Raw genomic sequence first — 24401 nt, forward strand, 5'->3', positions numbered from 1 at the left:
GGGGCGAGAGGAGGAACTTGCAACGAGAACCGTTTGTAGCTTGTGGATGCGAAGAAGACAGTAAGTCCAGCTAGTGTAAATGGGCCTAACTCCACTCATTTCAATGGACCAAGGTTGATTTATGCCAGCTGTGGATCTGGCTGTAGATGTTTATCTTACAACAGCTATTTAAACCGTACCAGATCCTCATGTATCTCATCTAATACCTGATTGTGATACTGAGGGATCACCCCATGGTAATATGTCTCATTCCGTACCCCGGCATAACACTGCCATGTCTCACAGAATACACCCATATAATAGCATAGCTCATCTAGTAGCCCTGTACACACCAATATATCTTACTAGATAGCTTGACCTCTGGTGCCAACCTCCTCCCTGCAATCCCCCTATCGCACACCAGCACGAGAATCGGTTGGACATTTTTCAACAATTTTTTTTTTCAGAAAAATATAGATTTGGCCAAACTGAAACTTTTCATGGGAAAGGTTCAATTCTGATGAATTTCTTGACTTGAAGAAATTTGGAAAAATAAAATGACTAACCTGTTGAGATGTCTTGTTTGGATATTTTAAAAATGAAACTTATCCATTTTCTGGTTCAAAATGACTTGAAATGTTAGCTAATTTAAGTGTAATTAAAAAAAATTGTTTTACATGGTTAAAATCAGCATGAAATATTTCAAATGAGGTGAAACAAAAGGGGTTTTTTTTTGGCTTTTTGGTTTATGAAATTCATAATGGGAAAAACTCCTGAAATCTCATTTTTTGGTGTGTTTTCACAAAAACATATCCCACCCAGCTCTGTCCTACACAGAGTAGCTTTCTAAAGAAACCCTGTATGACCCTGATGTATCATATCAAATGTCCCTGAGTGATATCAACCTATCCCACCAAATACTGCCCATCTCCCACAAAATCACACTTTCTTGAATGCTGACAACAACACAGCCCAGTGATGGGTGAGCCTATGCCAAGGATCCAGTTACACTAGCTACTTCTAAAGTAGGCTACTTTACCAGAAGGGCTAGGTAGCCAGTTCGTGGCTTACAGAGCTGCATCCTTTTTTTAGTTCCCAACACAGCGTATTCCAAGCACTGAATCATCCTGGAGAATATGTCCCATCCAGATGTTCAGACCGCAGCCCACGCACGCAAAGGAGGTGTGTTCTAGACGGCTGGTGATGTTGTGAGGTAGACTGTGCTGCCCAGTGAGGAGGAAATGTTATTATCCAGCTAATGGGAAGGGTTTTAGTCCCCTGTATAGGACCACAACCTGTCGAGGTTATGGGATGGGCTGAACTCTTTTTATTGGGAAGATGGTACTTACTCAGCCCACGTGGGTGTTGGGAAGTTTAATGAATAAAGGTAAGTAAAGTGCTCCGAGAGCCTGCTATGAAGGGTCTGTTATTATCATTATTTTATTACTATTTCTTTCTTTATTTTCCACGCTACAGAGCTGTCCCTTTCTCTATTTAGTTCAATGTGGGGTACCAGGAGGACTCAAGAATGGGCTTTGCTAATGCCATCTACATGGTCACAGGTTAATGGAGAATATCAATACATAGGGCCTGATTCTCACCTTTCTTACCAGAGCTTTGTTTTACCCCACTCTGACTCTACTGTCTTCAGGGGAATAGCTCCCGATTTACACCCATGTAAGAGGCTGGGGATTGTGAACGAAAAGAAATCGCTTTGACCCAGTTAATTGTTGCTGGCTCTGTCTGCCTGTCGATTGTTTTAGAAGGATGTTCCCTGTGGGCTGGGGACAAAGAGAATAGTTTCCTGTAGGATTATTTTTATTTGGGGCAAGAAGCCACAATCTCACTTGTGGCAGGGGCTGTACCAATGCCTAGAGAGAGGTAGCTACTGCCCTGAAGAGTTTACAGTCTAAATAGACAGGGCAGACCATGGAAGTGTTGTTCCACTCCATTTTACAGATGGGAAATTGAGGCACAGAGAGAATAAATGACTTGGCCAAGGTCACAGAGCGGGTCAGTGGCAAAGCTGGGAATAGAGGCCAGATCTCTTAGATCCAGGCCAGTGCTGTGACTGAAAGGCCATCCATCCTCCTTGCACCACCTGGGGAACCTACTGTCTCTAGCTGAATGTTATATGGCCCGGGCACAACAAACAGAATAGTCTGCATAGGTGACTGCAGAGCAGGGCAGGGTGGAGACTAAGTCCTGCAGAGCCAGACAGGGGCTCCCAGCCCTTGAATCCATGCTGTGCTGGAGCACTTCCAGCACTCCCAGGCTCTTACCTGAAGCCCTCGAATGAGTGTAACTGAAGCTGTCAGTTCTGTTGACATGAATTAAAAGCAACACGGCAAGTGGCATTTTCTAGCTGCCCTAATTATCTCCCAAGGAGGAAACCAGCAGCTGCCTTTGGCTCTGCTCTGATCAGCTGCCTCAGGCAGGTTGGTTCTTATATCTTCACCTGTTGGGTTCCCTCTCACGCTGCATAATGTGACACTCAGATCAGTGGCTACGGGGCTTTGGACTCAAGCACCACCAGGCATTGGGACAGTTTGGAGCTGGAGTCCCACTGCCCGTCTGAATTCTGTCACTAAAATGGGCTGCATAAAATCCCAGCTCTGACCACCTGCACATTTGGATTTGGATCCAAACCTGGCACCCGTCTCTGAAACAAACGGGCACAGGGACAGGGATGGGGGAGCGGGTCTAAACCCTTCTTCTGAGCTGCCACCTGTTGCTAGAAGAGAAAGGTCTTTAGGGTTCTGAGATACTTGAACACATAAAAAACTCCAGCCATCTTTGTACTCCCAGGGCTGGACAGGACTGCAATCAGCTGTGACCAAACCCTCAGGACAGACTGCTGGCTGGTGAGTCTTGCCCACATGCTCAGGGTTTAGCTGATGGCCATATTTGGGGTCGGGAGGGAATTTTCCTCCAGGGCAGATTGGCAGAGGTCCTGGAGGTTTTTCGCCTTTCCCTGCAGTGTGGGCATGGGTCACTTGCTGGTGGATTCTCTGCAGCTTGAGGTCTTCAGACCACAATTTGAAGACTTCAATAACTCAGGCATAGGTTAGGGGTTTGTTATAGAAGTGGATGGGTAGAGTTCTATGGCCTGCTTTGTGCAGGGGGTCGGACTAGATGATCACATTGGTCCCTTCTGACCCTAGAATCTATGAATCTATGTTCTCCTTGTCTTTGAGCCAAGGTCTGAAGCAGACACACTGTATATCTCAAGGGAAAGGCTGTTCTTGGGGAATTTGAAGCCCAGGTTCAAATGGCTTGGATAAGCATCCCATTCTGAACACAAACTGGCCACAGGGCCATCTATATAGTCAGTGATACTATGCCATGGAATGGAGCTATGTTATTTCACACCAGCTGATGGCCCGACCATAAATCTTTTGCTATTCACCCTATACTAGGAACATGTCCTTGGGAGTGGGACAGGTAGCGGAAGGGAAAGTTGTTCAGAATGGCTCCCCATTCAGCTGACTAACAAGCAACTCTCACTAACTCTGTAATGAGTCCTATCTGATACTTGGCCAGTACGGATAGCAAGCAGAGCAGGGGGTTACAAATACAGTGCAGACATCATGCATGTATGCTGTACATACATACATGACTGTGTGTTCCCATGTGTTTGTACAGCACCTAGCACATCAATGGCATAATCCTGCATGGAGCAAAGCAAAGAATAAATAAGGATAATAGCATACCTGGATATGATACTGCTACCCCACCTGCTCCATTGATTGTCCCATCACCTCCAGGATTTGAGCCAGCCCCCTGTGTGGGGATGGGTTCATCCCTGGTGAATAAAAAGTCAGATTCATGGGATGAGTGGAGAGCCCTTCTGCAGCCCTTCAATGTGTCTTCAGCTGCCTGGTGAGGGTAAAGGAAATGAGCACCTGCAAAGCAGCGGAAAAGAGTGGTAGCGAAAGGCGAAATGATCGAGCGACAGCAGGCGAGGAGAATCAAACGCTGGAGGAATGTATTTGTTTTTTATTCTCCCAGTGCCGTGTCTGCTCCCGACAAAGCCGCTGGAAATTGTTACAGACAGATCGAGTGTCTTCCAGTTTCTGTGTCAGAGAGTTTTCCTGATTTCATGAACCATACAAGAGAAAGGTCAGGCAGAGAGAGTGGGAATGACCAATTCAGCAGAGCTCTGACATTATCACTGATGCGGTCAGGTTCACTGGGTTTTAACTCTAGGAGCCAGTCAGGCTTGGAGACTCACAAGGTGTTATCACCTTTGGAAGGGTCACCTCGAAAGGCAGGTCAGGGACCATCTCCTATAAAACACAGCCCCTGGGGAACACTTTGCCCTCACCCTGCTGAAAGCACTAGACACTTCGCTGATCTCTGTCAAGAGTGATCATTGGTTATTACATTAAAACCTGAACAGGAGACTGGGGGAGGCTGGAGAAGAGTTTGGAAATCTACCCATCCTTAAGTGTTCAAATGCTCTTGGCTCACTGAAGCACGAAGGAGGGACACTGCCCCTCTTAAAATATGGGCCAAGAACAGGTGTTAGGTCATTAACAGGTGACGCTCTTATAACTAGCGATGGGCCCGAATGAAATCCCTGGTACCAGTTTAGGTGTGGTTCAGAATCCAGCTCTGGAATTTGGGCCTCTACTTGTGCCACATGTTATAGGATGTGGGCATATAATGATTCCAATACACTGTACACAATGTGCATTCACTTTTAATACATAGAATAAAGCTATTGTCAAGCCTGGAAAGGACAGTGATGAAAAGAAAAATGCAGAGAGGCTCATTTTGAACCAGTACCTAAGGCTGAGGTTTGCAATGCCGCCTAGAAGACTAGACACCCAATTCCTGTTAATTTGAATGGCTTCACTGAATCATCCCAAGTCTGCAATGCTGAGCAGGAAATCTCCTGAAAGCAGGTTCACCATGAGATTCAGAGGACTTCCTGTAGGAGCCGGCAACTAGAACTTCAGAGGCAGCCACAAAAATGAAAAGTGACAGGCAAAAAGTTATTGTTATGTTTAGAAACCTCAATGACTGTTCAGCCCTGTTGAGTCTGGGTTTTGGGTGAAGGTCTGGTTGATTGCTATTTGGTCTGAAGTGATTCATCCCTAGTTAAAGATCCAGATAAATTAATTAAGGGCAGATAAATGTGACTTGATATGGAATCCTGGCTATGAAGTGCTACCAATATCATTATTGTGAGGGAATCACACATTCCAGTTCCCTAGTAAAAGACATTGTGCTAACTTAGGAGACGATGACCCACTTCATCTTGGTGTTCTCCAAGTCTTTACAACAGTGGTTCTCAAACTTTTGTGCTGATGACCCCTTTCACACAGCAAGTCTCTGAGTGCAAACCCTCTTATAAATGAAAAACACTTTTAAATATATTTAACACCATTATAAATGCTGGACGCAAAGCGGGGTTTGGGGTGGAGGCTGACAGCTCGTAACCCCCCATGTAATAACTCTGTGACCCTCTGAGGGGTCCCGACCCCCAGTTTGAGAAACCCTGCTTTACAAAGTATGGCTGCAAAAATGGATGAAGCATTGTCCAGTGGTTAGAGGAGAGGACTGGAAATCAGGACACCTGGGTTCTATCCCTGGATCTACCAATGCATGACCTCGAGCAGTCACTTCACTGCCCTGTGCCTCAGTTTCCCTATTGTAAAACGGCTCTAATGATACTTACCTCACAGATGCTGAGGGCATTGCTATATGACTATTGTAAACAAACAGATCACTAGCTCTTGCTGAGCTCCCCAAACGTTAGTGAGAGATGGGGACCACCCCAGGACAGTTCTATATGGAAGTCCAACCACCTGACAGCAAATAACACTGCAGTGCTCTGCGTGGCTGCTATACAAGCTGAGCCTGAAGTCAGAGCAATAAACCAATGCCAGCTCTGGGGATGGATGGATTAGGGAACAATGCGTACGCTTTGGTGATGGGTTTGGCTGACACTCAAGTGCTGATGCTGAGTTTCCAAATGACGTTAACAAATAACAGCTGGGCTAAAGCTCCTCACTAAACCAATGGAAACCAGATTTCCTGCTGATCGTTGGCCTAATGCCCTATGGAAAGAATCAGATGTAGTCTGGATTCCGGCAAATTGAAAATATGGTGCCACTGCAGCAGAAGGTTCCTGGGTTTTAGGTCAACTCATGGGAGGTGCAGAGGTCAGCAGTCTTTACCCTTATCCCCAGTAAGAAGTGGAGCAGGATATTTGACTGCGCTAGCAAAGGAGACCTGACTAAGGCCGCACTCTGTATGGAGGGATTGGATTGATGAGATTATTACTATTAATTCCCATAGCGACTAGGAGCCCTAGTCATGGCCTGGGACCCCAGTGCACTAGGTGCTGTACAAACACAGAACAAGAAGGATGCCCCTTCGCCCAAAGAGCTCACAATCTGAGATGATAATGGGCTGCCACTGTGGAAGTCATAAAAAACCTCGCAGAGAAGCAGGAGTTCTTATCTTCCATGCTCTGGTAGGTTCTGCTTCTACTGTTAGTGTCTTGATTCCAGGATATAACTGGTGTTTAGAGACCACCCCGTAAAGGATTGAGGCCTGGATCACCAAGGTATTTAGACTTCTAACTTTCATTGAAATCGATGGACGTTAGGAACCTAAATACCTTGGTGGATCCGGGCCCTCACTCCCTCTGGCCTCCTAGCTCTGATCCTAAGGGCATGCACTGATGGTGGGTACTGAGCCAAAGTGAAACAATGCGAGGCCAGCAACACATGGCAGTTCAGGATCACTGAGCTCAGATCCAGACCCCCTGCTCTGTTCCCTCTGGGCCAGGCTGGCAGCATAAAGGGGAAGTGATGCCCTCATGTGACAGTTAGGGAACCCCACACTGCACAGGGAAATCCCTGGGTGGGCTTTATGCCACCTGCTTTGTCTCTCCTGCTATGCTAGGGGTGTGGCAGGAAGACATTGAGCTCTGGTGACTGGGGGCTGTTGGAAGAGTCCCTAGGATGGTGGTTCTAGTGGGTGCAAGTTAGAGCAACTCTGGGATTGCTCCTACTTACATTGGCTCTGTTGTGATTGTTAAATGGTATCACTGTAGTGCTTAAAGGCCCCAGTCCGCATTGGAGCCTGTGATGGGGTGTCTACCCAGCAGAGGCACTGACTGGGCTAATGGGGGATGGAGAGGCCAATTTACACACCTGGTTGTGCCTGGACAGTGAACCAGACCTACCTAGAGATGAAGGCCAGCTGGAGAGGAGCTGGGTGATGCTATAAAGAGAGGAGATCTGGTGCTGAAGGGGTCTCAGGAAGAGATGAAGGAACTCTGCAGTCACTGCCTTGGTAACAGAGAGATTAGGAAGGCTTTTGCAGGGTGAGGAGGAGGGCAGAGATGGGTTTAAGTTTGTACTGTTGGTTTGGGATTTTGCTGCACGATTCCAAGGAAGAGCCCTGCAAGTCCTGCCCTGAAAGAAGGGACAACCTGTGGGGAGAAGACTATGGTAGGAAGAAGTCCAGGGCGGCAGCAGCAAGGATTCTGATGGAACAGAACTTGACTGCTGGTTATAGTGCCCCTGGCCTGGACCCTGGTGTAGTGGGAGGGCCTGGGTCCCCCCACCAGCTGCTGGGGAGGGTAGTATGAGGCCCCAGAGCGGGGTGTGAAGGCCACACAGCACAGAGTCAGGGCCCAAGATCTTTTGTAAGGACACCGGACTATTTTTGTTGGACTTTCTGTTACCCCTGAAGGGGTGGGACTAAAACAACCAGGGGGCTGAGGAGGACTGCCCGGGACTGGGATGGCCTCGGGAGGGGGCACTAGAGCAGAAAAGAGCTGCTACCTCATGCCCAGCCCCTATGGATACCCCAGCAGGGAGTCCACTCTTCTACAAGGCCCCATTTTGGTAGGCACAGGTACAAACACAGGGCAAGATGTCCGGCCTGCCCCAAAGATCTTGCCATCTAACAGAGAAGCCAGATGAAGGGTGGGAGGGAAAGAGGGGACGTGACCTGCCCAAGGTCACACAGCAGGGCAGTGGCGGGGTTAGGGATAAGCATAGTTCACAGAAGTCCTAATCCAAAGTCCTGTCCTGCAGTGCACACTGCTTCTCTGCTTGCTTAGTTACTGCACTGCCAACCTGACATGGGGCAAGGGGAAGCAAAGATGACGAACCCCGAGGGTGAACAATGACTTGTCCCTCAGTTATCCCCATGCAGTGCCACCGGAGTCAAAGTAACCGGGAGGAGAATTTGGCCCAGTTTGCCTATAGGGAAACCACTGGAAATGGGCTGGATGGGCTACCTTAGCAGAGACACCCTCTGCTACATTCTTTGGTGGGTTTTATCCCCCCATCATCATCTAATAGCTGAAGCCCAGATATATTTCAGAGCTATTCTAGGGGAACCTGAGGGTGGGAGCCATGATTGTGAAGCTTGCCTCATTAGCCTCCATCTGTTCTTCTTCTTTCCCCCAAAGTCTCTTTCTTTAAGGCCCCAGAAAGGAGTGATGGGTGGACTAGCCCACTCTGTTATTATTTTGTCCACCAATTTGGCCTAATATTTGACACTTCAGCTTTGGTTTGTTAATTTGTGGGCCCACATTGCCTTGTTTATCAGGCATGACTTTAACACAGTCCCTGAGTTATATTAGAAGGCAGTTTTGCTTGGATTAATGTAGTTTTTCTGTCTTGTTTCCTTGCTCCTGTTTCCATTACCATTTGTGATTATAGGGTTATTGTAACATTTTATGAACTTACTTACTTCTAACAGCCAAACTCACAATTAGAGTAAATTTGCTGGCCTCTTGGAATCCAAGAGAGTTAGGTAGCTGAATATCTTTGAGGATCTCGCCTTGAGCACCTTCCAGCAATGCATTAAGTGATGTGACTAATACTTGTCTCCTTTCTTTCTCTCTAAGGGGAAAATGATGGGATGCTAAAAATATCTCTATTTTCTGCCTGCTGTGCTTTGTGTGTGTTAGAGAAGGCAGGTGTAGGACATTGGCCTGGCACTTGCTTGAAGTTAGCAGTTGGCGACATTTGAGGCTGTTCTTAGCTCCTGGGGGAATTCCACGCTCTGAGACTGACTCCTTAACAGCTCTGCCTCCTGCACAGTCTGTACGCTTGTGATGTGCAGTTCCCTGATGCCTGGCTAGTAGAGTTGTCAAACACCATCCTCTCCCTGGAGCTTCAGAGAGCTTTTAAGTGCCCTAGGCCCAGATCACTGAGCACTCTGAAGGTCAGGGCAGCATGCATTAATTCAACTTGACAGAGCGAGCAGTATTCCAGCCCCGAGCATTCAAAAATCATGTATTTTGGGGCTTAGCCCCCAAATCGTGAGATTTTTAAAAATCAAGTATCAGAGGGTAGCCATGTTAGTCTGTATCCACAAAAACAACTAGGAGTCCAGTGGCACCTTAAAGAGTAACAGATTTATTTGGGCATAAGTTTTCGTGGGTAAAAAACCCACTTCTTCAGATGCATGAAGTGAAAATTACAGATACAGGCATAAATATATATGTGCCAATATTCATGTGCCAATATATATTTATACCTAAATCTGTAATTTTCACTCCATGCATCTGAAGTGGGTCTTTTACTCATGAAAACTTATGCCCAAATAACTCTGTTAGTCTTTAAGGTGCCACCGGACTCCTCACTGTTTTTTTAAAAATAAAGAGATTTTTTTAAATGTTGGGTCCTTTTGATTTTACATTCTGGTTTTTGAACCTGTCGAATATGCTTGGGACACATTTTCAAGCTTGTCTCTATAACAAAGGCCGACAGGAGACTGACTGATAAAATGCAGGCCGGGATCCTCACCTAATAACATGACTCCAGGAGTTGGGCTTTAGGAAAACACCAAATATTGCACAGGAGGTTTGGTAATGCTTCAAGAAGAGATGCTGTGAGCAATCGTGCATGGCTCAAGCAGGGCTAGTCCTTGGGCTCATGGGGGTCTGTGCAAAGCATATATACATGGTCCCATTGGGCACCATCTTGGTCAGGTTCTGATCACTTGGGACCTGCCCCCATCTCACTCTGTCTGACTGCCCCCCTACTAGCTTGGCTTCAAATCTATGGGTGTAGCAGTAGAGCTGGGGAACTCTTGGTACTAATGGGTAGTGGGAGTGGGGCAGCCATGGGGGAGCCATCCAGTCATAGATGAATGATGACTGCCCTCCAGAGTGTGGTTGGTGCTTCTGGCGTGGAAACGTGGGCAGCCATCCCCTTGCCATAGGTTGTTGGAGGCTTGGTGGCACAAATCTCCCTGCAGGAGTCATTGGCAGCACTCTCGGCAGCTTGCTCTGAACCACCATTGGCTGGGTCAGGAGGAAGTGCCTCACCAGTAGTCACGGAGACAAACCCGTTGTGTGGGACTCAGAGAACGGGGAGCCTTTTATTACACTGTGATTACAATTAGCAAAGGGTGTGTTTGTGCTGAGACTGGGGGGTGGGGAGGGAGGGTGCCCTGACCTCTCATCGTTGCCCTGACTGTGTCCCCATCTGAAGGTCTAGCATATCCACTCTCACTACTTAATGATACTGACATTACCCATCCGCCCAGCATCGTGGGGCTTTTGTCTTCATTCAGGCAGAAATGAAGTTCTCCTGGGCGCACTTATCAATCACTGCAGAGCTCCAGCTGTTCAGGAGCCTTTGGATCGACTTCAACAGCCGTGCTTACAAATTGTCTCTGAATAGCACCGAGCTGAGACCCCCTTTTTTGTCATTGTCTTCCGACAAATGTTTTTTTTCGGCAGCCTTTCGCAGACGTTGCCGGCTGCCTTCTGCCGCGGTGATTGAAAACGGGCCTGTTTTGCATTCTCCTGCCGGAGTCCTGGGTTCAGGGAGCGCTCCCCGAGTGCCACTCCACCCGAGCGCCGTGCCAAAGCCAATTACATGCATAGTTTTGCTGATTGCATTAAAATCATTAGAATGAAAGATTCTGAAATCGTACATTAAGGGGGGAAATTAGAAAAAGCTTCAGAGACAGACAGAAGCGTCCCCAAAGTGAGGACTATACAATTAGCTCAAATTGTGTTACACACACACAGACTAGAAGTAGCTCCTGTAACAAATGACCTTATTATTGCCAGTCCCTCTCTCCCTCCTTCTCTTTCTCTCCTTCTCTTCCTCCTTCTCATTCTTTCTTTCCTTCTCTCTTAAACTTCCATTTTCTCTAGTACTTTCTTCTGCCCATTCCCCTTGTTGCCGTCTGTCCTCCCTCCTTTGATTTCTCTCTTCCTCCTGCATCCCCCTCGCCATCCCTTCTTTTGTCCGGGTTGGTAGTCGTGCAGAGAATAAAAGGGAGATTGGGGATGGGGTTGCTGGGAGAGAACGTGTGTGGAGCTGCTTCACAGGCTATTGAGAATCAGTGAGAGGAGACGGACAAAGGGTGAAACCCTAAAGTTAACTTTCAACTGAGCAAGAGGTAGAAATGGAGCAAAGACAATGCTTGGAACGCTGTCTACACACGCCTGGTAAACGATAAGCCTATTTGCAAGCCTTAACCTATGCCAGGAAGCAGGCTAACATGATGGAAAAGAGCACCTGGAAATCCAAAGTCCAAACTGCAGTACCCCATAGAGAAACGTTGACACAGGAGGAAAGAATTTGGCCATTTTCTGCATTCAGCTCCACTGGTATGAAATCCAAGTAACTCTGCTGAAATCCAGGGGGTTACTCAGGATTTACAGAGGTTGGCAAGTTGGGCCTAGCTGTAATCTCAAATCCATGCTAGAGGAAGTTACTCCTGCCTAACAGTGGTGTATTTTAGATCTGAATCAGGCCCGGTAGAGCTGGGAAGAGAATCCTAGCCCCCTGAATCCATCAAAACTTGCAAACCTTTAACATACATTTTTCTATTGTGTCTCATTTCCACGTATGATTCCTGTCCACTGAACTCTATATGCCCCACTGTTCCAGAAAGTGCTCCAGTATTCACCAGAGACCCTTGGCTTACTAGTCACTGTGATCTGGGCACTCTGGCTCCAGATCATTTCATATGCATTTGTGAGTCATTCACGTCAATGGTATTGCTTAATTCTATATTCCAGACTCTAGGTCCCAACTCTCTACTGTAGGCTCTGTGTATGCTTCATCCTCTATGTACCCACTCTGTCCCCGACACTAAGCGTGTTAATTGTCTTCTCTGGATTTGCAAATATTATGATCATTTGTGGTTATTGCTACTATTACTAATCCCTTACAGCACTGTATGTTCACCAGGCACTGTACAAACATTAAGTAAGAAGCCATGTTCCCTGGCCTAAAGAGTTTCGGAGCAGAAATGGGATTCCAGTGCTCAGGAAGTGTGTAGGGATTATTGGCAAGGAGAACGAAGAAAGAAAGACTCTTGGAAGAAGTGAGTTAAGGGAAAGGGAGAGAGGGGACTTGGGAAACCAGAAGAGGGGCTGTTGCAGGTTTAAGGGGCAGCATGAGGCAGGGCATGAAGCTGGAGTGGGAGAAGGAGATAAAGGAAGAGAGGTTATTGAGGAAGGATGGGAGTAGGTGTGGGAGACGTAAAACCAGCGATCTAGATGGGTGTGGGATTAGGTTGTGTCCCATACTGTAAGTGAGAACAAGGATCTTGATGTGGGCAGAGACAGGAAGCCAATGGAGGGGAGAGGCAATGTGGTCAGGGTGGAAGGTGACTTTCCTGGGGGTGTTCTACACAGACTGGAAGTGGGCGGGTAAGAGGCAGGGACACCCAGAATAACCACCCAAGTGAGAGAGGACCTGAGGGCAAGGCAGGGGCAGGTTTCAGTGACATTAAAGAGGAAGGAGTGGTGGGCGTTAATGCGAGCGATTAGGTAAGGTGGGAGAATTAAAGGGAAGAGTCAGAGATGGCACCGGGATGCAGGTGTGGGGGGCAGGAGAGTGGAGTGGTGGAAGGGAGGCAGGCAGGGGATTAGGGGGAAGCTAAGTCAGGAGATGTCAGAGAGGAGCCTGGAGCCATGAAACTGGGAGAGGCTGGGGAGCTGAGATGTTACCAGGGGCGGCTCTAGGCATTTTGCCGCCCCAAGCACGGCAGGCAGGCTGCCTTCGGCGGCTTGCCTGCGGACGGTCCGCAGAGGGGGCCTCTGAAGCCATGAGACCAGCGGACCCTCTGCAGGCATTCCTGCCGGAGGCCCTCTGAAGCAGCGGGACCAGCGGACCCTCCGCAGGCAAGCCGCCGAAGGCAGCCTGCCTGCCGCCCTCGCGGCGCCGGCAGAGTGCCCCCCGCGGCTTGCCACCCCAAGCAAGCGCTTGGCGTGCTGGGGCCTGGAGCCGCCCCTGGATGTTACTTTGAGAATCATCCACAGAAAAGTGGTAGTTGAAACAGTGGGCGTGTGCAAGGCTGCCAAGGGTCCACCAGCAGCCAGGACTCCTCCCACTGAGGCTACAGAGCTGGCTACAGTTCCACTGCAGCTGTTTTCTGCCTCAGACACAGGCATTCTTAGCTGTTGGCAGAACCTAGCAGCAGTCAATGGAGTCTCTCTATTCACGCCTCTAAGGCAGGTTCCCTCCTCCCAGAGCTCTCTCCTGTGGAGTTCCACAGGGCTCAGTTCTTTCCCTTCTCTTCATGAAGGCACTGTGAGATGCGGGGCCTCAGATGCCAGCCATACATTGGCAGCACTCATCTCTGTAGGTTTCCTCCCCATCAGCAGCAAAGCAGTTACTCAGCGCCCCCCAGGAGGGGCACAAAGCAGCACCAGGATAAGCAAACTGTGGCTCAGCCTCAGCCCCAGCAGGATGAAGGTGCTGAAAAGGACATGGAGAAGCACTGAGAGGATCTGGCAACATCCAGAGAGTCACTCCCAGCTCTACAGCTGAATGCCCAGGTGGCCACTTATTTCCATCTTCAATTGGTATGAAAATGGTGCCCCTATCTGTTGGATCCAGACTGGGGCACGATGATCCACACCTTTGCTCCTGCAGTGCCTTCTGTCTGGGGCTGAGAGTGGGAGCCAAGCTGGAGCAGCAGCTACTCCAGAAAGCAGGTCCCCATCTCCTAGGCAGGACATGTGGATGAGATTACATCTCTCCAGTTACTGGGCACCCTCTGTTGGCTCTCCATTCAGTACCAGATGCAATCCAAGGCCTTCATCTTCACCTTCAAAGCCCTCCATGGGGTAGGCCCCAGTTAGATTAAGTGTCACCTCTCCCTTTGTTCCACTCCCATACTGTGAACAGCTGGCATGATGCCACTGTGAGGAAGCTCCCCATCAGTGCTGGGGATGAGGCAGTTATGGGGATGGTCACCCAGCTGTGGGCTCCTGTGCCATAGGGGATTAGGATGAACCTTGCCTCTTTTCAAGAACCATGCAAGACACATCTGTTTACATCAGCCTGTTCTCAACAGCGGCAATGACATTTCTGCCAGCGAATCCTCTCCTCCTCTTCATAGACATCAGCCTGGAAGAAGAGCAGCCGATGGAGGAGGCAGCAGAGAACACAGCCCTGCCAGGATGGCCTTGAAGCTGCAAATGTTATATTTGGTGCCCAGATAGCAAGGTGATGGGCACATTAAACTCCAACAGAGAGAGAGGGTAGAACCTAGAATGGGGCCAATAGAAAGGGGGGAATGGAGGTTGGGGTCCTGGCCAAGCAGACACTGTTTGAACAATAGCCCAAGCACTAAATGCCTTTGCAGTATCTCGGTTCAGTGTGCCCTTTCTGTGCCAGAGCTGTCCTGGCCTCTCCCTTTGAAATTAGGCTCTCTCTGCTTTCTTGTGCCCAGGGCTTCATGTGCCATCTCCAGACTCTGAGCCATGTCTTTTCTGTACCTGGAGCACCATGTGGTCTCACTATACACTCAAGGATCTTTGTGCTCCTCCTCTTTCTACCTTCAGTTCTATCTGCCCGCTCTTCCCCTAGCTCCTAAGCATCTCTTCTCTGCTCCAAGTCCAGTGGTGCTTTCTGCCCCCTTCTCTTTCCTGCCAGGCAGGCCCATATGATGAGGGCTGTTGGATAGAGAAGATCCAGCTTTGGAGGGTAGGGGGTGGGTTTGGTTTGCGGATCAGAGCTGCTGCTGATTGGATTGAGCTGAAGCTATTACTTTTGATGCAACTTATAAAGGTGTTTTCTCTTGTTTGCTTGGGAATACGTGGAAGGATCTGCTGCAGAAAGCCCATGGGGTCAACAGGAGCATTTCCATTGCCTTTGGATAGGGCCTGAAGCGAATGAGTATGTTGGTGTGGATGAACTGGCTGGGGGATGTGTCCTATGGTAGGATCAATGCTGAGAAAGGATGGTGCTTTACTGGGGGTGGAAAATGGAATTGTCACCATGGAATGAATGAATTGTACAGTTTCTCTTTTGTAACCCAGGGAATAATTAAGATAGATGGATAGATGAATTAGCTGTCCTGCAAGGTCAAAAGTGGATTGCCTTATTACTCTATTATTTCACCGCTGTGGAACTATCACCACTAACACCTTTTTCATGATATTTTGTACATCCGCACCAAAAAGAAAAAGGGAGAGAGATACAAATTGATCGTTTGCCGGTGAAATCAGTCTTCGTCATCGCCGGCAGTGCTTGGATTAATGGGATTGAAGGCTGCTGGAGGTTCAGCCAGAGAGACGGGCGGAAAAACAAGAGAAATTGGTTTGCCCCCTTGGGAATGGGATTGATGTGACTTGTACGGAACTGCTGCTGTGGCGGCAGCGGCGGCTGTGCTGTTAATGCTGTTTTAGAAACAGGGTTTGGAGAAGGGCGAACAAAATAAATCTTAGGCTGGAATACTGTAGGCTGCCATGCTACCCGCTGCTGCAGGCCCCAGGGGAAGTGTAGGAAACCCTCCTTGCTGGGCCTTAGAGAAAGATAGAGCTCAGTCCCTGGAGAAACCCAACCACATTCACATCTCCTCCCACCACTTGAGTGGAGCTCTAATGACAGACTTTTGGATGAGAATTGGCAATTTCTGGAGAATTCCTTCCAATCAGCTCACAGCGCTGTCCGTGGAGACCTCCCGAATGGACAAAAAAGGTCCTGGGAGGCATGGGGGACTGCCAGGTAGGGAAGGAAGGAGCTGAGAAAAAGGTGGCCTGCAGAACGGAAGGGCTGGAGATACACTAATCTAAGCCAACATGCCTTTAATGTGGGGAGTGGATGGAGGAGCATGTCTGAGGCCTCAGGAAAAGAAGAGCTCTGTTTTCTGCATCTTCTGGGCTTCCAAGGCTGAAGAGATGGCTCTGAAAGGCTTCCCTTCCTTTGAGGTTCTTGGTTAGATCTTAGGAAGGTACAGGAAGGGATGTGGGGTTGTCCATTCCCCTGGCAAAAGAAAATTTCTGAGCGTGGTGCCCCATTCTTGTCCAGTGTTGGGGTATCTCTGATCTTCATGCTCACTAGGCATCAGGACTGGCATCAGTGGGAATCTCCCTCCATGTGCACTCAATGTCAATGGGCTTCTTCCCCTGCCCTAGTTCATTGGCAATGCACATCCCCCCCTCCCCCGGCCGCCCCCGCGCTCACCCAGTGGACATTTCCCTTGGCCCAGTATTGACGGGAGACTATAGATCTGTTGGGATGTAGATGGAGAACAGAACTGGGCAATGCTGAGCTGAGGGCTGCGTTTGACTCTGGGCTACAGCACAGTTATAAATATATTCTTTCTATGATGATCTAAGAAAGACCCAATCCCTGACACTCTAGATCCTCACCTGGTGTAAAAGGGCAGAGCTCCAATAGAGCAAGACAAGGGCGATTTGCGCTAGCTGAGGCTCTATACACACTTTTTGTTATACATCCTTTGGCCAATGATGGTTTGAAAGGCGAAGAAAATGATCTGGGAGCCTCAAAAGAGTGTCGTGAAACCCCAAATATTTGTAAAAATATGCCCAGAGTGGCCCCACGCCTCTGACCCCACTGGGCCCTCCCACTCTGAGGTGGGTAGTGCTCCCCAACCGTGCAGCTATGACATTGTTAAAGAGTGTGGAACTCTTTCCATGGGGGAGGAGACAGGCCAGATCTGAAACACCAGATCCAAAGACCTCTGAACTTTGGGAGTTTCAGAATCCAAACTTGGATCTGGATCCAAATTTACCAGCTGTGTCCTGTCTACAAAGGACTGTACTATGACCCTAGGGGATGCTCAAACTGATGATTGCCAGCAATGGCCCTAAGATTAGCCTGAGTATAACAGTGAGCTGGACAGGTTCCCTTCTCCCCTGGCATCACTTCCATCCTGCCCCTACGCTAAGGGCTAAGAAAGGGAGTGGCATAGAGCCATTCACTAGCTCTAAGCCCTCTGCACGTAGGGCATTCCCCGGTGGCTGGTTAAACCAGCTTTCCTCCAACTTTATGGTCCCAGAAGAGCAGAAAGCAGAAGGAAAATGTCTCAAAATCAGGACCAGGAGGGTACAACACAGGTGTGACCTGTCCCTGTTCCTCTCCATGGCCTGTTAACGCTGAAGTTAAAATAGGACAATTTAAATCTCAACCTTAAACTATTTAGTTGCTGATTCTTTCAGCAGAAACATCCAGGTCTTCTGGGATTGTGGGTGGAATTTGGGACTGTAGGTGGGACTGGGGTAGAATCCCAGGACTATATTCCCTTCCCCTGCATTCTGACTCAGGGACTTTAATGTGGACCAGTGTGAGCTCCCTGTTGTTTCCCTGTGTAAGCACATGAGCCACAGCACTAGCCAGGCTGGGACCCAGAGTGAATTAGCCAGGCACTGGGCATAGAGCTCGCTCGATGGAATGTGAACCCAGAAATCTACACAGACTTTCCCAGTCTGCTCCCTCCCTTGCCTGACACACAGCTCAGGATGGCCCTGGGTTCTGGGAAATTTCTTTCCCGGCACAGTGAGCAACAGAAAAACCTTGATGCAAAACATTCCGGTGTTTGCATCAAGCAACTGGCTCTGAAGATAGTCAGGGTGAGCTGAGCCTGTTTAATAGCAGCGAGAACAGACGCAGTGCAGGGCCATTGCCACTCGGACAATATTGTGCTCTTAGGTCTGCACAGTGGATCCTGCCTTGTGCTTTCTGCTTACCCGATGAGAGATCCATACATGCTTGGGAGGGCAGGACCACTCGAGTCCAGAATTCCCGGGGCACAGCTGAGAGGAGTGTTTTGCTCTCTGTGGCTGGGAGTAGCTGCCTTTTAGTAATGCAGTGAAATGATAACAACTAATCCTGGTGCTCCTTCCCCTCACCTCTCTGTTCGTTTGTCAGCTGATTTGTTTATGACTCTTCCCAGGAGGCCTTGCACTATCTTTTCTCTTCCTACAACACTTTTTAAAAAAAACCCATAACACTCCAGTTAAGGAGCCCCAGCAAACACTATAGGATGGGAACTGTCAGACTGGTGCAGCCATGTTGCCCCTCCATCCAGTAGCTCTCTGCGTGTTCTAGAGCCATGGAAAATCCTCTAAAAATATAGAGACAGATCCTCAGCTGGTGGAAACTGGTGTTGGATCTGGCCAACTCCGTTGGTAGCACAGGGGCTAGTGATGCACTAATGGGGTTACAGCAGGTGTAACCAAGGAAAGAATTTGGCTCCATAACATTTTCACTAAATCTGAATTGGAGACACAGGACTATATCTTGCCCTTACCTAGGCTCCAGGCTGCCTCGCTGACTCCTATGGGCTCAGAGAGGGTGTATGTCAAGGCAGAATGGGGCCTTCATACCATCCATCCTTGGCTCCTGGCACTCTCATAATCCAGGCATGCTGGGTTTTGATGAGAACTCTTGCCATGGTGGGGCTCTGATGCAGTTAGAGGCAGACTTGGAGCACTCCAAATGCAGGGCCCCAGCAGCGCCCGACACAGACACTAAGGTCTAGATTGGAGCCCTCAAGGCACAATCCCTCCCCCCAATCAGAATTTGGCCCTAGACCATAGAGTAACAGGAATTAGAGATAGAAAAGGCCAGAAGGTCCCAATTCATCCATGCTCACAAGGGCCACCAGTAATCTGTCTGTCTGCTCAAGCTGGAGGGTTTCACCGTCGGGAAGCCTGAGTGGTGTGCGGGTACCAGGATGGGGAAATGCTCAGAATGGTGCATGTGGGAAATACTACAGTGCAGGGAAAGCAAGGCTCCCAACCAGGTGTGAGACATCATTCCTAGACAGGAAGTCATGTTTCTAGGCTGATGCATTGTGGGTAAACGGTGGTAGGAGGTGACAAGACATGGCAAGATTCTGCCATTTGGCCAGATTGTGACTCTTTTACTCAGTCCTGACTCAAGCCAACTCCTGTTGATTTTGAGATCATTTTGGCTAAGTGAGGACTGACAGAAAGAGGTAATTACCTCAGCATTGGTCCCTCAATGGGAGTCAGCCTGCATGAGGGCTGGGGGGAAAACAGGGGCCCATTCTGTCCCCATGAAGTCAGTGAGGTGCTTATGAATGAGGAGGCTCTGAGCAGGGGTTCAGGATATAGGCCCTTAGGAACAGCCATCAATAGCCATATAACTGTGACGTATAGCAGGGAGCTCTATAGTATGTGACATCTGTCAGTCATTAGTGTCCACCTGAAAGGGCTCCACCTCACTGTACTGACAGCCCATTGGGACTGTGCTGGAAACAGAGCAAGCTCAGCTGCTTCAGCGAGTTCATGCTGATGGATCCATGGACGGAATTCGGGTAGGATCTCCTTGGGGAGCAGCCTTGATCCCACCCTGTTTGCAAGGCGCATCCCCCTGTTGCATTCTCCAGCACAGGCCTTCCCACCATGACATATCAAGAGGCTTTGGAGCCATGAAGGAGCAATGTTACCCTGCCTTCCAAGTAGAGACTCTGCATCCATTGGCACTACGTGGGCAAGTGCATATTTCTCTGTGTGTATGTGTCAGTTATGGTCATTGTCATGGGGCGACTGGCTCCTTTAAGGGGAAATGGGGTCAGCCCCACCTGGGCCATAATTAGCTGTCTCCCAGCCAGAGGGCGCAAGCTAATGGAGTGAGATGATAGCCTGATGGACACCTGGGCTGTATAAAAAAGGGCTGAGATTACTCAACAGAGGAGAAGGGAGCTACAGGGAGCAGACTGGGCTCCTTAGAAGGCTCTGAGGTAGGGCCTGCGGGAAGGTCCCTGGGGAAAGCTGCTGCAGTCCCCTGGGAGGAGCAACAGTGGGGACATACTAGGGGGAAGGTCCTCCAGGGCAAAAGTGCCGGAGACTGTGTTCAGTCAAAGAAGCGTCTTTCAGGACCTGGGAGAAGGGCTAAAGAGCAGTGGACTTCAGCGAGTGAGAGGCACTCCAAGGAAAGTGACCTGGGTGTCTACAACAGGGCAGGGAAGGACCTAAAGGGGTTGGGAACTGGACTGGCAAGCCAGATGGTGGTGCTCGTGGAGACAAGCCCTGCGGGCCATGTCCTGGTGTAAGAGGGTGCTCTGACGGTGAGTTCTCTTCCACCTCAGCATTAGGTCTGCCCCTGTAGCTGTTTAGGGGCTGAATCTTTGAGTGCAAGAGTCTAAGTGTCCCCACGAACGTAAGAACAGGCATGTTAGTCAAAGCACAGTTCTGCCTTGTAAAGGGTGAGGCTGTTACAGGCTCTGACTCGTGAGGGGGTGATGCTGAAAAAGGCCATGACTCCGCCCTTTGATGGTGCTGAGCCCGGCTCAGGGGTTAGGGAAGGGGAGCCTTGTGCTCTTCTAAGAGTTTGCACCATTGCAAAAAAGCTAGAACAGCCTGGCCATGCCTCCTCTAGCGGTTAGAAAGCCCCATGTTTTTACTTGCAGATGAGGTTGCATTTGATCTAGAGTCACTGAGAGAACACACAGAGAATGTACAGATTCTTCCATCGCTTTTTCAAGGTTAAAACTGCATTTTTAAGGTGAAAATGTTCAAAGGTGGCTACTGACTAGCTGTTTTTTATGGTGCCCAGCTTGAGATTCTGCCCCCCCAGATGGAATCAAAGCTGCTCAATGGTGTGTCATAGGCCCTGTGTTGTGAATTGCCTCAGTGATGTACTTGCAGATCAGCAGGAACTGAGCTCTGGGTGCTGCTGCGTGGAGATTCCGAGCAATCCGGGCATGCAGCATGGTGATCATTACATTACCTGGTAGATTTAGTTGGAGCAGCCTTGTGATCTGACACCACTGCCTCTGGAGCATTAGGGCACCTCTGGTTTAAATGAAATGACCAGCCCCTTTCTCACCTAACTGATATCACAGATTTTTCCGGCCCATGTCAACCTTTTCCAACCCTATCTATGCCAGAGGTTATCTTGTTTGGTGGGTTTTGTTTTGTTTTTTGGGGTATTTTTGCACTGGTGAAGCAAAAGCAGTGCAAACCCTCAGTGTAGACACACTGAACTGGTGTGAGATGGCGCTTGCACTATTGCAATTTAGCCTAGCAATTTATTTTTGCACCAGTGCAATGCTATACCTTCATCAATGAATATGTCTTTAGTTTAGGTAAGCCCCAGCTGCCAGCAGTCCATGCTCTGTTCCACTCACACCTTTTGCCTGTCTGTACCCCACACCCCCTTACATCACCTCTGACTTTGGGACACTGTCTTTTTATTACTATAATTATTATTATTGCCTTAGAAAAATGAGAGCTAATTAATCTAAAATGACCAATAAAATAAAGTGAAGAGCATTTAATGAAAGTACAATCTTAAACTCATGGCTGTATCTTCAAAAGCTGAAGTAGGCACTTTATCTGCTAGGTTACAGTCTCTGGTTATCATCTATGGGAAATTAAAGGTATTATTTTTACCACCGGAGGGCTCCCATATTTTTCCATTAATGCAACAGAAACATATTGAGACTGACTAATACACGGAATATGAAGGCTGCAAAGTTCAAACAAAGTGTATTCCCTAGTTCATGGCAAGATCTATATGCATGAGACATTACAGGGAAATTAAACTCAATGATGTCTATTATGTTTTGTTGCTTTGACAAAAGAGTCTGGACAAATTGTTTGGATGAATGAAATATTAGTGGGAGATATCGCTGTTTAGGCATTGAAACATGGAGGGCTGTTGGACTCGAAGGTCCAGATCCCCAGCTTGCACAAATCACTGCAGCTTTGTTGATGCTAGTGCGATGACAGCAGTTTAAACTGCTTGAGGATCTAAACAAAAGACTATAATTCACCCTTGTGCACATGTAACCCACACACCTCCGGGGTGTGGTGCTCTGTCCCATCTAGTAGCACCAAGAGCACTCAGAGAGAGAGGTAAAATGAGTCTGCTCGGCGGCCTTAGCTAACAGCCCGTGGCTTTTAGCTCATGCTGGTGGAGGCTCATGCACTAAGCCCCAGAGGTTCCCAGGTTCGATCCCGCCTGCTGATGACCAGGGTCTGTCGGCGTTACACGCACAGATGCCACCCAAACCCTATTTGTAGGGGCACATAGAGCTTGTTCCAGCCTCAGTAGAGGAATGGGTTTCACCCACTGAAAGACAAAATGGATGATTTTGGCCCCACTGAGAAACAGGATAATTGGATTTTTAAAACTAAAAATGTGGGGGGGAGGGAACACATTTCTTATTCATTTGGGGAGGAGAGAAAGATTGTATGTGATGATTTGGGCTCCGTATCATTGTGGTAGGGATCATGCTGTGCATTCAAGTGCCCAGGTCCCGCTCCTCTGCATAACTCCACCCACAGAACCCTGGGCGCGTGACATCACAAAAGGAACAGGCACACACAGCTCAAAGCAATGGATGCTTTTAACATTTCTCATACACAAAATCAAAAAACTTGTTATTATCTTAACCAGAAAAGAAACGGTCAGCCAATGACTGATAGTGGATCTTTGTCTTACTAAAATAAAATGCTGTAAGAACACACACTGCTCTTTGCCCTTATAGAGCCTTTCAACCTCAGGATCCCAAAGTACTTTGAAGTTCTTAATTGAGATGGCAGCATAATCTAGTGCAATGAATTTGGAATGAGGATCCCAGAACTCCTGCTCAGCTCCTGATGTGCTGTGTGGTCTTGCACAGGTCACTCAGACTCCCTTTGCCTTGGTTACTTTCTCTGTGAAATGGGAACTATGAGGAGTACGCGGGAACACCTCCAGGCCCAGTGGAGATCAGTGCCCCATTATGCAAGGTATTGTACAAGTGCACAGTGAGAGACAGTCCCTGCCCCAAAGAGTTGACAATCTAAGCAGACAAAACAAAGGGTGGGGCACAAAGACATGAAATGACCTTCCTAAAATCATACAGCAGGCCAGTGTTTGAGTCAGGAATAAAACCTAGGCCACAGCTCAGAGAGAATGCATCAAAGGAACCAGTTGTGGCTCCCTGATTCTGGGATACCCATATAGATTAGTACAGCCTCTGGGCTGCTCTAATCTACACTATCTATGGTCTGCAAGGGGTTGTTTCTTAGCCAGAGATTGCCAGAACACATAGCAGTCTAGCCGCTGGCTGCTCTCACGCTGTGTGTTTTGGCCATGTCCCCTACCACCTCATAGGCTTGCTTCTAGTAGTTGGTACTTACTTTGCATGGAAGGCACTCAGATATCATGGTGACGGGTGACTGTACAAAAACCTAGACAGATAGATACACAGAGCCACAGGTAGGCATGGTATAGGAACTGGCTATTGCAGCTGGGATCTCTCCCTTTTTGGGGAGATTTAGCAGTTTTCTGTCCCCTTTACTACACCAAAGTGGCACAAAGTAGTTGGAACAAACCAGAAAATCTGGCCCGGTATTTTATCTCAGGTTACACAAGCTGTCTGGACTGCTGCTGCCCACTCCTGCGGGGTGGTTTGCCAGCATATTGGTGGTATGTTGATGTGGAAGCTGACAGGTTCACACTTTGATCCAATTGGATTAGACATGCAGGCCCTTCATAGCAGTGATTGACAGCTGATGTGGCAGGTAGAGTTCAAATCATGCAAATACAATTCTCCCCAATCTATTAGTGCTTTCTGAATATTATTTTGTAATGCTACTGCTGGCATGAGTCACTGAGTGAATTTACTCTTCACTAGGGTGCTGAGAGCTGTGGTAATGACTGAAAGCCAGGTTACAGGAACACCGGTTCTCTGATTTTACCTACTTACAGTAGTCACCACCAGGACCCTAGGATGCAGTTTAACTGGCTGAGCAGTCGAGGCAGTGCCTATATCACACCCGTGAAAGGACTTGGATTCTATCTTCAGTAAGTAGCATCCTCCTCTTCCAGGTATCCTGTGGAGTGGTGAATGGGTGGAGTTTCTGGAATCCTGCCACTGCAGCCTGCTCATGCAATTTAAATTGAGTTTAGCTGCACTGAACACTAGACGTAGTAAGAGATTATTGTTTTTCCTAACTTGTCTCTGGATTCATAATAGTGTTTTCAGCCAAATTTTCCAGTTTTTCATTGAAAAATTGGAAATCAAAATCCAAACAGTTTTGTTTCGTCTTTTTCTTCTGATGATTTTGAACAAAAATGGTGGTCGAAAACTAGATCTTTTTGCCAAAAATATTTTTTTTATCAAGAAATTTTTTTAAAAACTGAAAATGTTTACTGAAAGCCAAAATCTGTAGATTTTGTTTGTTCTGGCAACTT

This window comes from Gopherus evgoodei, chromosome 7 (assembly GCF_007399415.2).
Source record: "Gopherus evgoodei ecotype Sinaloan lineage chromosome 7, rGopEvg1_v1.p, whole genome shotgun sequence".
Classification (NCBI taxonomy): domain Eukaryota; kingdom Metazoa; phylum Chordata; order Testudines; family Testudinidae; genus Gopherus; species Gopherus evgoodei.